Consider the following 13,561-nt stretch of genomic DNA (forward strand, 5'->3'; position numbering starts at 1 on the left):
TAGGTGCTAAAAGGTTATCTCCACTTCCCAGTTGAGGAAACTGAGGTAGACAGAGGTTAAATGAATTGCACAAGATCACACAATTGGTGTTAAGTATCTGAGGTCAAATCTGAAATTGGCTTTCCCTGATTCCAGGCCTGGAGAGAATAAGGCTGGATATGGAAGTCTGTCATGGTACAGCCAGCAGTAAAGGAAAGAAAAAAATAAAAAGGTCCCCGAGATATAATTTTTCTAGCCTCATCTCTTTGATTAGGTGAGTTATTAATGGCACACGACTCCCCGTTCCTCCACGTTGGGGTCTGATCTCCAAAGAAGGCTTTCATTGTATTGTATTTTTTTTTCTGGTTCTAGAAGACTGACTGTACAAAATGTATCTCTAGAGGCTGCTGGGGCTGAGCAAACTATCTCCAATGTTACAGATTGACTTAATTTTGTGGAGCTTCACAAGGTCGCCTCCCTTGGAAGTCTCCAACCCCCTCTTCACCCTCTCCACACACTCCCACGCTGCTGATCACTTCGGGGAAAAAAGAAAGAAGAAAGGATGGTCAGCCAGTGCTTTGCGTGGGAGGTAGGTGTGTGTACAGAGGAGTAGGGTAGGATCTGGGTGGGAGAGGGCTATGGAGTTCTGGACCAGGTTGTACATGAATATCCGGCAGCTAAAAAGCTCAAGGAAGTGTAGTTTGCCAGAGTTAACATCCCACGGGGAGAGAATGGGAAGAGTTCCAGATTGCCACTCTACTGGGACCAACCGGAGCATTGGGCGCAACTTTGGAGTCCAGGAAGAGAGGGGCTAACTGGGGCTTGACCTTGGCCATTGGGTAAGGCGTCCGAGGAGGCGGGGCTAAAGGCGGTGCTTAGCTGCAGTCTGGAAGAAGAAGAGGGTAGGAAAGCCATCTTCGTCTTGGACTCCAAGCGAGTAAGTCCTTTTCTTTGCTCTTTGAAAAACCTTGAGGTAGGAGAGGGCAGACTGGGGTTGGTGGTGGTGGTTTAAAAAACCAGAGTAAAGGGCTATTTAAGGGAGGTGCTGCTCAACTTACACGGGGGCGTCCCAAGGGGCCGACAAAGCGGCCTAGGGCCCAAAGAGCCAGCGGGAGAGTTTGGTGGTCTGTTGAGATTTCTACAAGGGCTTAGACAAAGTTTTTCACACCGTTCTTGAGAATAAGGTGGAGAGACAGAGGTGGTTACTGGTGAATGGGCCAGAAGCCTCGTGTGGGACCATACAGGTGGAAATGGCGGCTTCCAGAGTTCCCTCGGGGACTCTGCATGTGGCAAGATGCAAAGCTGGGAAAACATCTTAGTTTTCAGATTGTAGAGACCTTTTTGGATCCCAAGGCTATTGACCAGAAAATTGAGCAGTTTTCCCGGCTTTCCATCTTGCCACATGCAGAGTCCCCGAGGGAACTCTGGAAGCCGCCATTTCCACCTACAGTCTGAAATGATTGGGGGAGGGGGGAGGGGAGAGAGGGAATCGCCTTAACGAGTCCAGGACAAAACTTGTGCTGTTTGTAAGCCAGACAGTAATTCGCAGCAGAAGGACTACGAGGCTTTAGGCAACCCGAGTCAACGGTTATAAGGGGCAGTTTCTGAGAGGTGACGATCCTACTGATCCCCAAACTGCGATAGGCCCCAGTTCCACACTTTGGGACCCTGAGAAACAGTAATGTGTCCAGAAAAACATAAGCAGGCAAGATGGGTCTTTCGGTTCACCATAAGGAACTTCTAACAATTAACAAATAAAGCCGGCCAACAGTACAATAGATGGCTTCCTTATGTTCCTCATCACTAGAAGTCAAGGAGATGGAAGGGAGTGGGAAGACTAAGATTTACAAAATGTCTGCCATGATCCAGGCAGTGTGCTAAACACTTCGAAAAGATTTTATTTTCTACTCCCCCAGATCCTGGGAGAGAGGTGCTATTATTACCCCGTTTTATAGATAAGGAGAGCAAAATTAAGTCACTTGCCTAGAGTCCCAAAGCTAGAAAGTGTCCAATTCAATATTTAAACTTGGGTCTTCATAACTCCAGGCCAGTTAGAACCAGAATCCCAACTCCTTAACAGTCAATGTGCCACAGATCTCCTCAGCGCATAATATATCCCATAGGAGTAAGTTAGGCACTTTGCAAAGATGGGGTACTATAGTAGAAAAACTGGAATCAGAAACCCAAGTTTATACCCACACTACAGGCATGTGTGAGTCATTTCAAATATGCCCCAGATTCCCCACCTGTGAAATGGGGTAAGGGGTAGAGGGTAGGGTGGGGAACAGGAAACAATCTCTCAGGTACCTTCCAGGTTTCCATTTACGGTCTTATGATCCAGTCTTGACTCTAATATCAAAATTTAGACCACAAGGATGGCCTAGAGGTCTAATACTCAAATAACTTCTTTTTAAAGTGCAAAAACCTGGGACCCATAGAGGGTCAAAGATTGGTTGAAGGTAAAAAGGAAATTGGTAGCAGAGGGAAGTTTCAAACCCAAGTTTTCTGATGTCCAATCTGTTTTCTCTTTATCTTACTTGGAAGACTGCCATTGAAATACAGTTTATTGTGGCTGGGATAAATTTAACCCATTTCTGGAAGCTATCTTACTCTTTTTACTTGTGGCAGTGAAATGGTTTGTAATAATGACTAAAAATTTCAGATAACAGCTGAACATGATCTAAATATTATTAAATAGATGAGACTATATGATCATTTTTGATGGACAAGGAACACACTGGATTTTCTAGCTCAGGGTGGAAGACTGGATTATGACTTGTGAAGGGCCCGATAGAAATATATTCTCTTGCTTGTGTCAAATAGGATGGCCATTTCAGTCAGCTGACTTTCTGAAAACCTTCAGCCTTTGTTAGTTAGATTGATACTTGTAAGATAGGAATTATCTGTGCAGTGCACAGTACTCTTATCCAAAGCTATCATGCTTTTTTTTGGAAAGGGGTATGTGAAAGTGAAAGAAACTTACAGTAACCATTAAGTCACTTAGTAAAATTAGCAAGCTAAATCATTATATCTAAATTGATTTTTCTTCCTTTTTCCTTCCCGTCAATTGTCAACAAGCATATTCTCTGTGATTATAGATCACTTACAGACTAACAATCATGAGCTACCAAAATAATTTAGCCACCAAATCCATCATTTGGCTCATTACAGTATGTCCAGTCACCACATATTTCACTTAGGGAAAAAAAGATACTGATGAACTAAATAAATGTGTTCTTAAGTAAAGCCAGGTTTTTTTCCCCCCAAAAGGGAAAACAATGGACATTCTCTTGAGCTGGACACATTTTCGCTACCTCTTTAACCTAGAGAGTTAATACCTCACTCAATTTTATGCTCATTAATTATAGAATGAAACAAGAAATACTGAAAGACAGAAAAAGTATCCACCCTTGCCAGCTATTGGAAGTGGTTCTCAGCAGTAATCTCTCTCCCACAACTTTTGCATTAAGCTTTCCTACTTCGTTATCCTTCTGTGGAGCACATCAAGTTCTCAAGAGGGCCACAGCCTTTCCAAATTGTCCATGTGGTTAACATGCTAACCCTTCTCTTGTCCCTGGAGACTTTTAAGTTACTATTTTTTCAAATACAACATTTTCTCCATTTTGTTCTTCTCTAGTTTTGATATAAACTTAAGGTACATTTGTTTTCCAAATCAAGAAGAAACATCATGATGAAATATTTATTAAGTTGTTAGGCAGAGGATACTAAACTAGATACTCCACAAAATTAATCTCTACAAAGAGAACACACAAACCCTTCCATCTAGGAGACTACTTGAAACTAAAAAATGACAATATAGAAAAATGAACACAAGTAGTTATTCACAAATAACAGAAAAATGAAAAACAAATAGGATAGATTTATTTCCCTTTGTTTTATTGACAATTTTACTTTGCTTTTGTATGATAAAGTCACATCACCACCCTGGCCCCCATATCTTATGTTACACTAACAACTAAAATATATGCATGGCCACATACTGTGCCTACAATTAAATGTACCCCATACTCTCCAGCAAGAAGGAAATATAGTCCAGCATCAATCATACAGCACTAATATTGATCATTACATTTAAGTAGAGTTCTGTTGTCTTTACTGTGATTGTAATTCACATTCTTATAAGGAACTATGCATATTATTTAGCCTTTTTGCTCTTTGTGAGTTCATATAAATTCTCACATATTTATTTTAATCCCTAATATTTATCATTCCATATAGTACAGTATTATCCTATACAGTGATACATATATGTGTATATATATATATATGACCTAGTTTTTGTTTTTGTCACTGACAACATCGATGTTCATTAATCACTATATCAGTATCACAGATGAATATCAAATGTTATCAACAAATTAATAATAACTCCAATTTCTTTTCCAGAATGGCCAGACCAGTTCAGATCTCTACTTTCTGTAATCTTGTCTCTCTGTAGCCTCTCCAGCCTTGACTTTCTCTCTTTTATCATTTCTAATCAACTTGACAGACATGATGCAATACTTCAAGTTGTTTTATTTGTATTTCTCTAATTGTTAGTGATTTGATATCTTTTGGGTGTATAACTATTGGAGAAAGCAAATATGTCAATTCACTATGTTGATAGTTTTTCCCCCACAAAAACTTGGAAGTCACTAGCTTTTATTTTGACCATAGCTACATAGTTTGGTTTCTGTAAGTTTTCTAATTTTATGTAGCTGAAATTGAATACCCTATATTTTATAATCACCTCTCTTCTTCACTGAATCATGCATTCTCACTCCAACCACGACTGCAAAAGGCATTTCCTTCCATTCATCTCTTAATTATTTGTAATGTGATCTTTTGCCCAAACATTAGTTTCCAAATGACCTATATGTACAAAAAATATTCATAGCAGCTCTCTTCTCACAGCAGAAAAAAAATAGGGAACTGATGTGATGCTCTCAAAAGAAAAAAAAACCCTGAAAAGTCCTCCATGAACTCAAGGACAGTAGAAATATTCTGTGTACAAAGTAATAGTAATGTTCTGGGATGACCAGCTGTGAATAACTGCTATTCTCAGTAGCATACTCAACCATGAATACTCTAAAAGACTTATCTTTGTATGTATGTATTTATATTTTATTTATTTTTAATACACATTGCTTTATGAATCATGTTGGGAGAGAAAAATCAGAACAAGAGGGAAAAACCATGGGAGAGGGGAAAAAAACAGAAAAAAAGAAGTGAACATAATGTGTGCTGATTAACATTCAGACTCTATAGTTCTTTTTCTGGATACAGATGGTGTTTTCTATCCCAAGTCTATTGGGATTGCTTTGGATCACTGAACCACTGAGAAGAACCGAGTCTTTCATAGTTGATCATTACACATTTTTGCTGTTATTATCTACAATGTATTCCTAGTTGTGCTTGCTTTGCTCAGTATCAGTTCACAGAAATCTTTCCAGGCCTTTCTGAAATCAGCTTCTTCGTCATTTTTAAAAAACAATATTCCATTGCCCTCATGCACCACAATTTATTCAACCATTCCTCAATTGATGGGCATCTACTAATTTTCCAGTTTTTTGCTGCCGCAAAAGGAGCTGCTAACCAGTGAGGGAGACAACATGTATGTATTTAAATGTAAATACATGTATGTATGTATTTAAAAATATGTTGAGCAGGTGAGGGAAATCAAAAAAGGGAAATCCTAACCCTGAGTAGAACATTAATACTGGGCCTGGAAAGCAGAATATGCAATACAGCTTCCTCCTTCCTCCCTCTTGTTAGAAAGACAATAGACAACAGGTAGGATTGGTGCATATGATAGCAGTTGTAGTCACTGTATTTTTTTTTAACTGTCCTCTTTTAGTACAAAGGGGATTTAAGAGAGAGAGAGAGAGAGGAGAATAAACTATATTCCAAAAATACTGCAATGCATAAACTAAAGACATTATAACTTCTTTTAAATGAACACATGAAGTCTCAATTTTGTTGGCATGAAATTATGCATAATAGTTCTTAATAATTTATTCCTTCTCTATTTGTTGTGAATTTACTTTTTTATATTTTAGAAAACTGATTTTCCTCATTCTTTGGAATGCAGTTATATATATTAGTTTTATAATCTTAATAAAATCTTTGTTTTCTTCATTAGCTTAAGAGTCTTTTTTCTACTTTATTTATAATCATTTATATCTGATTTTCCATATTTTCCTCATTTGTGTTTGTTTTAGGGGTCTTAATCTGTTGATTTTCTCTAGAATATTTTAATTGTATGATAGATAATTAATTTTTCCCTATGATGCTTTCAGGGATAACAATTTCCCGTGAGGAATTCTTTTGCAGCATCCCATAAATTTGGGTAAGTTGTCATTTATATTTTTCCCTTTAACTTAATTACTTAATGCTTTTATGATTTTCCTTTGACTCACTCATTTAAAAAATATTGTCCTTAGCCTATTTGGATTTGCATATTTTGCTCATGTTTCTTTTACAGATTTTAAAATTATTGTGTTTTGATCTGTAAAGTATATGTTTAATACTGCTGCTTTTTATATGAGTTTTCTTTTCTTGATAGTTTCCACTTATTATATATGTTCTTTCCTCTTGAAATTTCAAAACATATGCATAGATAATTTTTCAACATTGATCCTTGTAAAACCTTGCGTTCCAATTCCCCCCTACCCTATCCCCTTGATGGCAAGTAATCCAATATATGTTAAACGTGGTAAAAATATATAGCATATTAGTTTTCATAACAGTACTGTGTAAATAGAAAGATAATTGTATATTCTTTACTATTCCAATTCATTAGATACTATAACTTTCTAATATGATTTTTCCAACAATTTGTCCTATTGTTTTGTTCTTGTTAATTTGTTAGATTTATCTCACTCTGAAAAAAGAAGGTTCAAATCTCTTCAATTATTGTGCAATTCAGTTTACTTTTCCTTTCAGAATGAGGGTGTTGTTCCATTTGGTTCTTGGATGTTCAATGGTCATTGTGTCATGCAATGTAATGTAGGTTTCCTGTTTCCTCTAGATAAGATCAATTTTTTTGTTGTGATTACCTGAAGTATAATACATTTAGTTCTTATATTTCATGTTCATTCTATATGGAGGTTTGTGTTCATTTTTTTCCTGTATCCATCAAACCTGTTGAGTTTTTGTTTCTTATTCAATCTACCATTTTCACTTGCTGTAATGAGTTTAATCCTTTCACATATTGGGAAATAAGAGTGAATTCTTTCTCAACTTCTGTTATGAATTGGAACTTTTTCTTTCTCTTTAAAATCACTACTTAGTCCTTATGGTTTGTTTTGTTTATACAAATCTTATTCCTGTCTTCTACCATGGACCTTTTGATTATTTTGCTTATTTTCAAATTCCTAAAGTTTGCTTTTGTTGTTTTTCTCTCTCCAGGATATTTCCTCTCATATTTCTCTTGAAAAGATAAGAGTTTAGTCCAAATTTTTCTTGGTCTTTCTTCTTCTTTTTTTTTTTTTACTCTACCACCTTCGTCCAGGATACAATTTGTTTAGATTATATGAATATCGTTTTTGCCTTTTACATTTTATTTTTAAGATAGTATTTTTTTCAAATAGCAAATCTTTTTTTTAAAAAAAAAATTTATCTGTCCTTCTACTACCTACCTCCCTTTTGCCAATTAACAAATTTTTTAAAAAGAAAGAAAAGGAAAACAAAGAGCTCAATCTATAGCAGTATAGCAAAAAAAAAAAAAAAAAAAAAAAAAAAAAAACCTAAATTAACTATTTTGGAAAATATATTTCTCTTTCTAAATTTTAAGCTTATCACTTCTTTGTCAGAAGGTGAATGGTGTTTTCATTTTCATTCTTTTGGACTCATGGTTTATCAGTGCATAGATAAACTATGAGTCCCCCAGAATGAAGATAAACATTTGAAAATCTTTCCAAGTTGTTTTTCCTCTATAATGTTACCATTGTATAAATTACTTTCCTATTTCTGCTCAGTTCACTCTGTATCAGTTTTTAAATTTCTGTCCAAATTCTACTGAAATATCCATTTCATTATTTCTTGCGGCACAAAACAATTTTGGTTTAGTGATATTTTTGTCCACGTGGGAGCTTTTTTTCCCCACTGAGCTCCTGATAATATAGGCCTAGTAGTGATATGAACTGTATACACAGTTTAGTAACTGAGATATAATTCCAAATTGCTTTACAAATACCTGGACAAATTCACAACTCCAATGCATCAGTATGCCTATTTTCCTCTCAGCCCCTACAGTGTTTGTTGTTTTCTTTTGTCATCTTTGTCAATCCGAGGTGAAACCTCAGAGTTGCTTTAATGATCATTTCTCTTAATTAGTGATTTGGACCAGTTTTCATATGGTTCTTGATAGCCTAGATTTCTTTGATAATCACCCATTTGCTGGTGTGGTGCTGCATGCCCAGAATCCTCCTGTCATGTATTGGGGAAGAGGAACACTCACAGAACATTTAATTCCCTAATGCCAAGCATGATGTCTGGCACAGAAAAGCTGTGTTCAAGAAATGACTGTTTCAAGAGACAAGGTAGAGGGGTAGTAGGGGATGGGGGAGCATGATTTCAGTATTCCCCCTAGAGCTAGAACAGAAAGGGAGAAGAGGCAATAAGGCTGCATTAGTGGAAACTGATGAGACTATGGCCTGATCTAAAATGGAGTGAAAAGAATTAGAACAATTTGTAGAATGACAAAGATTTCAGAGAAAAACAACTTTGAAACACTTCCAAACACTGACTAATGCAATCATTCCATGAGTCTAGAGGAGTGAGATGAATCATGACACCTCCCTCCTGCCAAAAAGGTGACAGATTTAAAATGCAGAACGAGATACAGTTTTGGACGTGATAGAGGAGGGAATCTGTTTTGCTGTACTGTGTGTGTTTGTTGTGAGGTTGGGTTTTTTTTAATTGTTCAATTGGGGAGGAAAAAGGAGAGAAAGTGCTCATAAAAATAAATACCAATTTACAGTCCCTGTCCTCAAAAAGCCTACATTGCAACATTCCAGTGAATTCATGAGCCTTTACCTGGTTGAGATGAAAGGCTGGGGCCTAGGCTTTCCATCAATCTTTGCCTCCCCATCATTTCTTTGTAATAGATTTCATAATTTAAAAAAACCCCTCAACTTTTACCTAAAAAGGGGTCTGTGTACTTTTAAGATGAATGGAAATCAGTCCACAAACATTTATCAAGGGCCTACTGTATGCCAAACACTATATTAAGTAAGTTAGAGGTACAAAAACCTCATCATTCAATTGAAATCACTCCAGATGTAGTTACTGACAATCTCTTCCTGGCCAAATCTAAGGACATTTTCTCCATCCTCATTCCTCTTGAATTCTCTTCCAGCCTCAATCATCCTCTCTTGGATGCTCCTTCCAATGCTTTTGTGACACTTTCTTCTCCTGGTTCTGCTCCTGTGAGTCTGACCACTCCTCTTCATTCTCCTTGGCCAGATCTTTATCAAGGTCATGCCCACTAACCATGAGCATCTCCCAAGGCCTGTCCTGGACCCTATTTTCTTCTGCCTCTGTATCACCTGGTGAACTTGGATCCAATCCCATGGGGTCAAATATATGCACATGACTATCATTTCTATAGATATAGTCCAAAACCCTTTTCTGTTTCAGTCCCACATCACCCATGATTTTTGGACATTTCCTACTGCTGGTTGAAAATAGAACTTCCTGTTTTTCTCCCCAAACTCCTTCTTCCCGATGAGCCATTACCATTCTCCCAGTCTGTTAAGAATGAATCTTAGTATTATTCTCAACTCCTTGACCCTATATATCCAATTTGTTGGCTGAGCTTTTCATTTCTCCCTTCACAACCGGTTATAAAGTGGATCCATCTGTCCTCAAATTTCTCTGCCTTTGGCTTATGTGATCCTTCCTTCCCCACCCCCCATCTCCAGGAAAGCCAGGAAAGCCCATTATGGATACAGCTCATCATTCCAGGTTAGACAAGAAGGGCAGGATGTTGTTTCTTGAAGAATGCACTTTTTGTCTATGCTGAGGAAGGACATCCAAACCTGTTATCAGCTTACTTGATTCTTTAGAAGTTAGAGGTATGAGGTGATGATGATGATGATGAGATGCAGAGTGATTGCATTCATTTGATGGAGGGGGTCAGACAGAAGACAGATGACAGGAACAGAAGTGGTAAACCTGAGGAAATTTCAGGAGCTGGAGGGAGAGGCTACGATTTTGACCTTTTGTTTTTTGCCCAGTCTCTGTCCTGGCTGTAAAACTTTCTCATGCATTTCTAGTTTCATCAGAACGAGCTTTTATAATAAGATACCACATTTTCCATAATAAGCTAATCACCGCTCTCATAAACCATAGGTACTAATCCCCGTCCTTACCTGCAACACAAAAATAATTGGCAACATGCAAAGAGCACTTGACAACTCCAGTAATGAAGACTGAACACCAGTACTAGGACCAAATAATTTGGAAGTTAGCAACGAAGAGACTAAAACAGAAGTAGAAGTAGACCGAGAACTACTTATAAATAACAGCTTACAGCTTAAAGTACCATCAATGATGGTTTCTGTTGCTTAATTACTTTAGTGTTTACAGGTCCAACTCTCATAACTTTATTCATCTTGTAAAAACGTATTCTGCTCAAAGTTTTTTGTTTTTTGTTTTTTACTTTTTTTCTTTCTTTTTTTTTTTATTTAATAGCCTTTTATTTACAGGTTATATGTATGGGTAACTTTACAGCATTAACAATTGCCAAACCTCTTGTTCCAATTTTTCATCTCTTACCCCCCACCCCCTCCCCCAGATGGCAGGATGATCAGTAGTTGTTAAATATATTAAAATATAAATTAGATACACAATAAGTATACATGACCAAACCGTTATTTTGCTGTACAAAAAGAATCAGACTCTGAAATATTGTACAATTAGCCTGTGAAGGAAATCCAAAATGCAGGTGGGCATAAATATAGGGATTGGGAATTCAATGTAATGGTTTTTAGTCATCACCCAGAGTTCTTTCTCTGGGTGTAGCTGGCTCAGTTCATTACTTCTCCATTGGAAATGATTTGGTTGATCTCGTTGCTGAGGTTGGCCAGGTCCATCAGAACTGGTCATCATATAGTATTGTTGAAGTATATAATGATCGATCTCCTGGTCCTGCTCATTTCACTCAGCATCAGTTTGTGTAAGTCTCTCCAGGCCTTTCTGGAATCATCCTGTTGGTCATTTCTTACAGAACAGTAATATTCCATAATATTCATATACCACAATTTATTCAGCCATTCTCCAACTGATGCGCATCCACTCAGTTTCCAGTTTCTGGCCACTACAAACAGGGCTGCCACAAACATTCGTGCACATACAGGTCCCTTTCCCTTCTGTATGATCTCTTTGGGATATAAGCCTAGTAGTAACACTGCTGGATCAAAGGGTATGCACAGTTTGATAACTTTTTGAGCATAGTTCCAAATTGTTCTCCAGAATGGTTGGATTTGTTCACAACTCCACCAACAATGCATCAATGTCCCAGTTTTCCCACATCCCCTCCAACAATCATCATTATTTTTTCCAGTCATCTTATCTGCTCAAAGTTTTAAAAACAAATGGTAAAAATATTTTTTTCTACATTATTGGGGAAAAGAAAATGCAAAATAAATGGGAAAAAATGTACTCTATAATTTGGTATGCTGCACATGAATAGTGGTAGTAGTGTGTTAAAGTCATATAATAAGGAAATAACAGAAAAAAAACATGCCCAGAAATAATGGAAACAAAGGGTGGAGTAAAAACTAGTAGACTTTGCACATCACTAAAAAGAAACTCTAGCTTAAACCAAAGAACACTGTATCGACCAAGTTCCACAGTTTTAGCATCCAAAGCAAAATATACTAAGCAGCAAGAAGGAAGCAATTCACATCTTTAAAAGTGTACCATATGTTATGCAGAAGACAATCATAACCAAAAATTTCCAAAAAGCTTAACAGGAAAAGGGAGAATGCCTGGCATCCTATAGTTAATTACCTTCCCTGCAAAACTAGGCCTGATGATAAAAGATAGCTTTCTGTGAGGTTGCAAAATCCCATTCTTTCCTATTCAGAAATCCACTGCTCTATGGGCATTTTATATCCAAATTGACCAAGTGGCTGAAACTTAACAGGGTGAAGTTATGTTTGCTTGAATGCAAGTAAACCAGAAAAGGTGATTCAGTGTTAACATGTTTTTAGAAGGTTATGAGTCTTTTGTAGATTTTTAATATCATGTAATAAAAACAGCACTGAAAACAAAAGCAAAATCCAGGCCCAAATAGAGACTTAAAATGCTAATTAGTGAATCGAAACCATCAGAGAATGGAATTCTTGAGTTATGACCCCACAGTCATTAAATTGGCAAAGATAGCAAAAGATGGAAAAATTTAAGGCTGGGGGGGGGGGGTGCAGTGATTGGGAAAAATGGACAAGTTGATCCACTGCTGGTAGAGCTTTAGGTTGGTTCATTTGTTTCAGAAAACAAGAGTTATACAAGAAAAGTTCCAAAACTGTCCATACATTTTGACCCCGTGATCCTGGGTTTGGACTTCTACCCCAAGGGTATTTTTGACAATAAGAAAAGATCCATCTGAAGGAAAAGACTCATAGCAGCACTATTTATAATCACTAAGAGTTGGAAATAATCTGCATGCTCAGTGATTGCAGAGTGGCTGAATAGACTGAGGTATGTGAATGCTCCAGACTATTACTGTTCCTTAAGGAATGGTGAACGTGAAGAATTCAAAGAAATATGGGAAGGCCTGTACAAAGTGATGCTCAGTGAACCGAACCAGAATGAAAGAACATTATACACAATGACTCTAGCCACGTCCGTGAAGACAAATTTAAAGGGTTACAAAACCTTGACTAAGCACATTGGACAATGGTGGGAGTATAGAAGGGCGAGTCCAAGCCCTTTTACTTAAATATTTGAGGCAATCGTACGTGTGTGTTGGGGGAAGCATTCACTTGTGAGTGTACTGGTGTTCTGTATAATGTGTTGAAGCAAAATTGATCAGTGAAAAGCCCCCACTGCTGTCCCCCACACATATGTGCAGATACTCAGACATGATAGGCCTAGAGTAAGAACCTTGAGCATGTCCCTGGGAGCACTCTGGAAGGCCCCCTTCCATTAGAAGGAGATGGATCGCAGTGTGACTGCTGGGCCAGACAATTAAAGACTTGGTGTTCAGTGTACTAACCATAGGCCACACTAGCATAATCACAGCCTAATTCCTTTGGGGGGCACTGAGGATCACAAATTGACCATGGTGGTTCTACACTCCCCCCCCCCCAACTCAATGTTAATACCTGAATCATAACGTGATGCTGAGAGGTATAAAAGAAGCAATCAGAGGACAAGGAGGCAGGCTGATTTAGCACCACCAGTCATGGCAAATCCCTTCTCTATCTCTGCTGTACCTACAATTGTTTGCATCATTTCCTAGTGGAATGAGCACACAGTGTTGATAAGTTTCCCCAGACAGTCAGGCCTGCACAGGATTTTCCCACATCCCAGCTCACTTAACGGAATCAAATGGCTTGATTAGGCTCATGAA

General features: G+C 37.6%; 1 long non-coding RNA gene across 1 annotated transcript in view; it reads left to right on the forward strand.

Moving 5' to 3' along the window:
- Positions 1-701: 701 nt before the first annotated feature.
- LOC116420245 overlaps positions 702-13,561 on the forward strand; it is a 58,932-nt gene continuing 46,072 nt past the window's right edge. The window contains exons 1-2 of the long non-coding RNA XR_004230549.1: positions 702-916; positions 6,279-6,328. This is a non-coding gene — a long non-coding RNA (uncharacterized LOC116420245). The remainder of the gene's footprint in view (positions 917-6,278; positions 6,329-13,561) is intronic.

The sequence above is a fragment of the Sarcophilus harrisii genome, chromosome X (assembly GCF_902635505.1).
Source record: "Sarcophilus harrisii chromosome X, mSarHar1.11, whole genome shotgun sequence".
Lineage (NCBI taxonomy): Eukaryota > Metazoa > Chordata > Mammalia > Dasyuromorphia > Dasyuridae > Sarcophilus > Sarcophilus harrisii.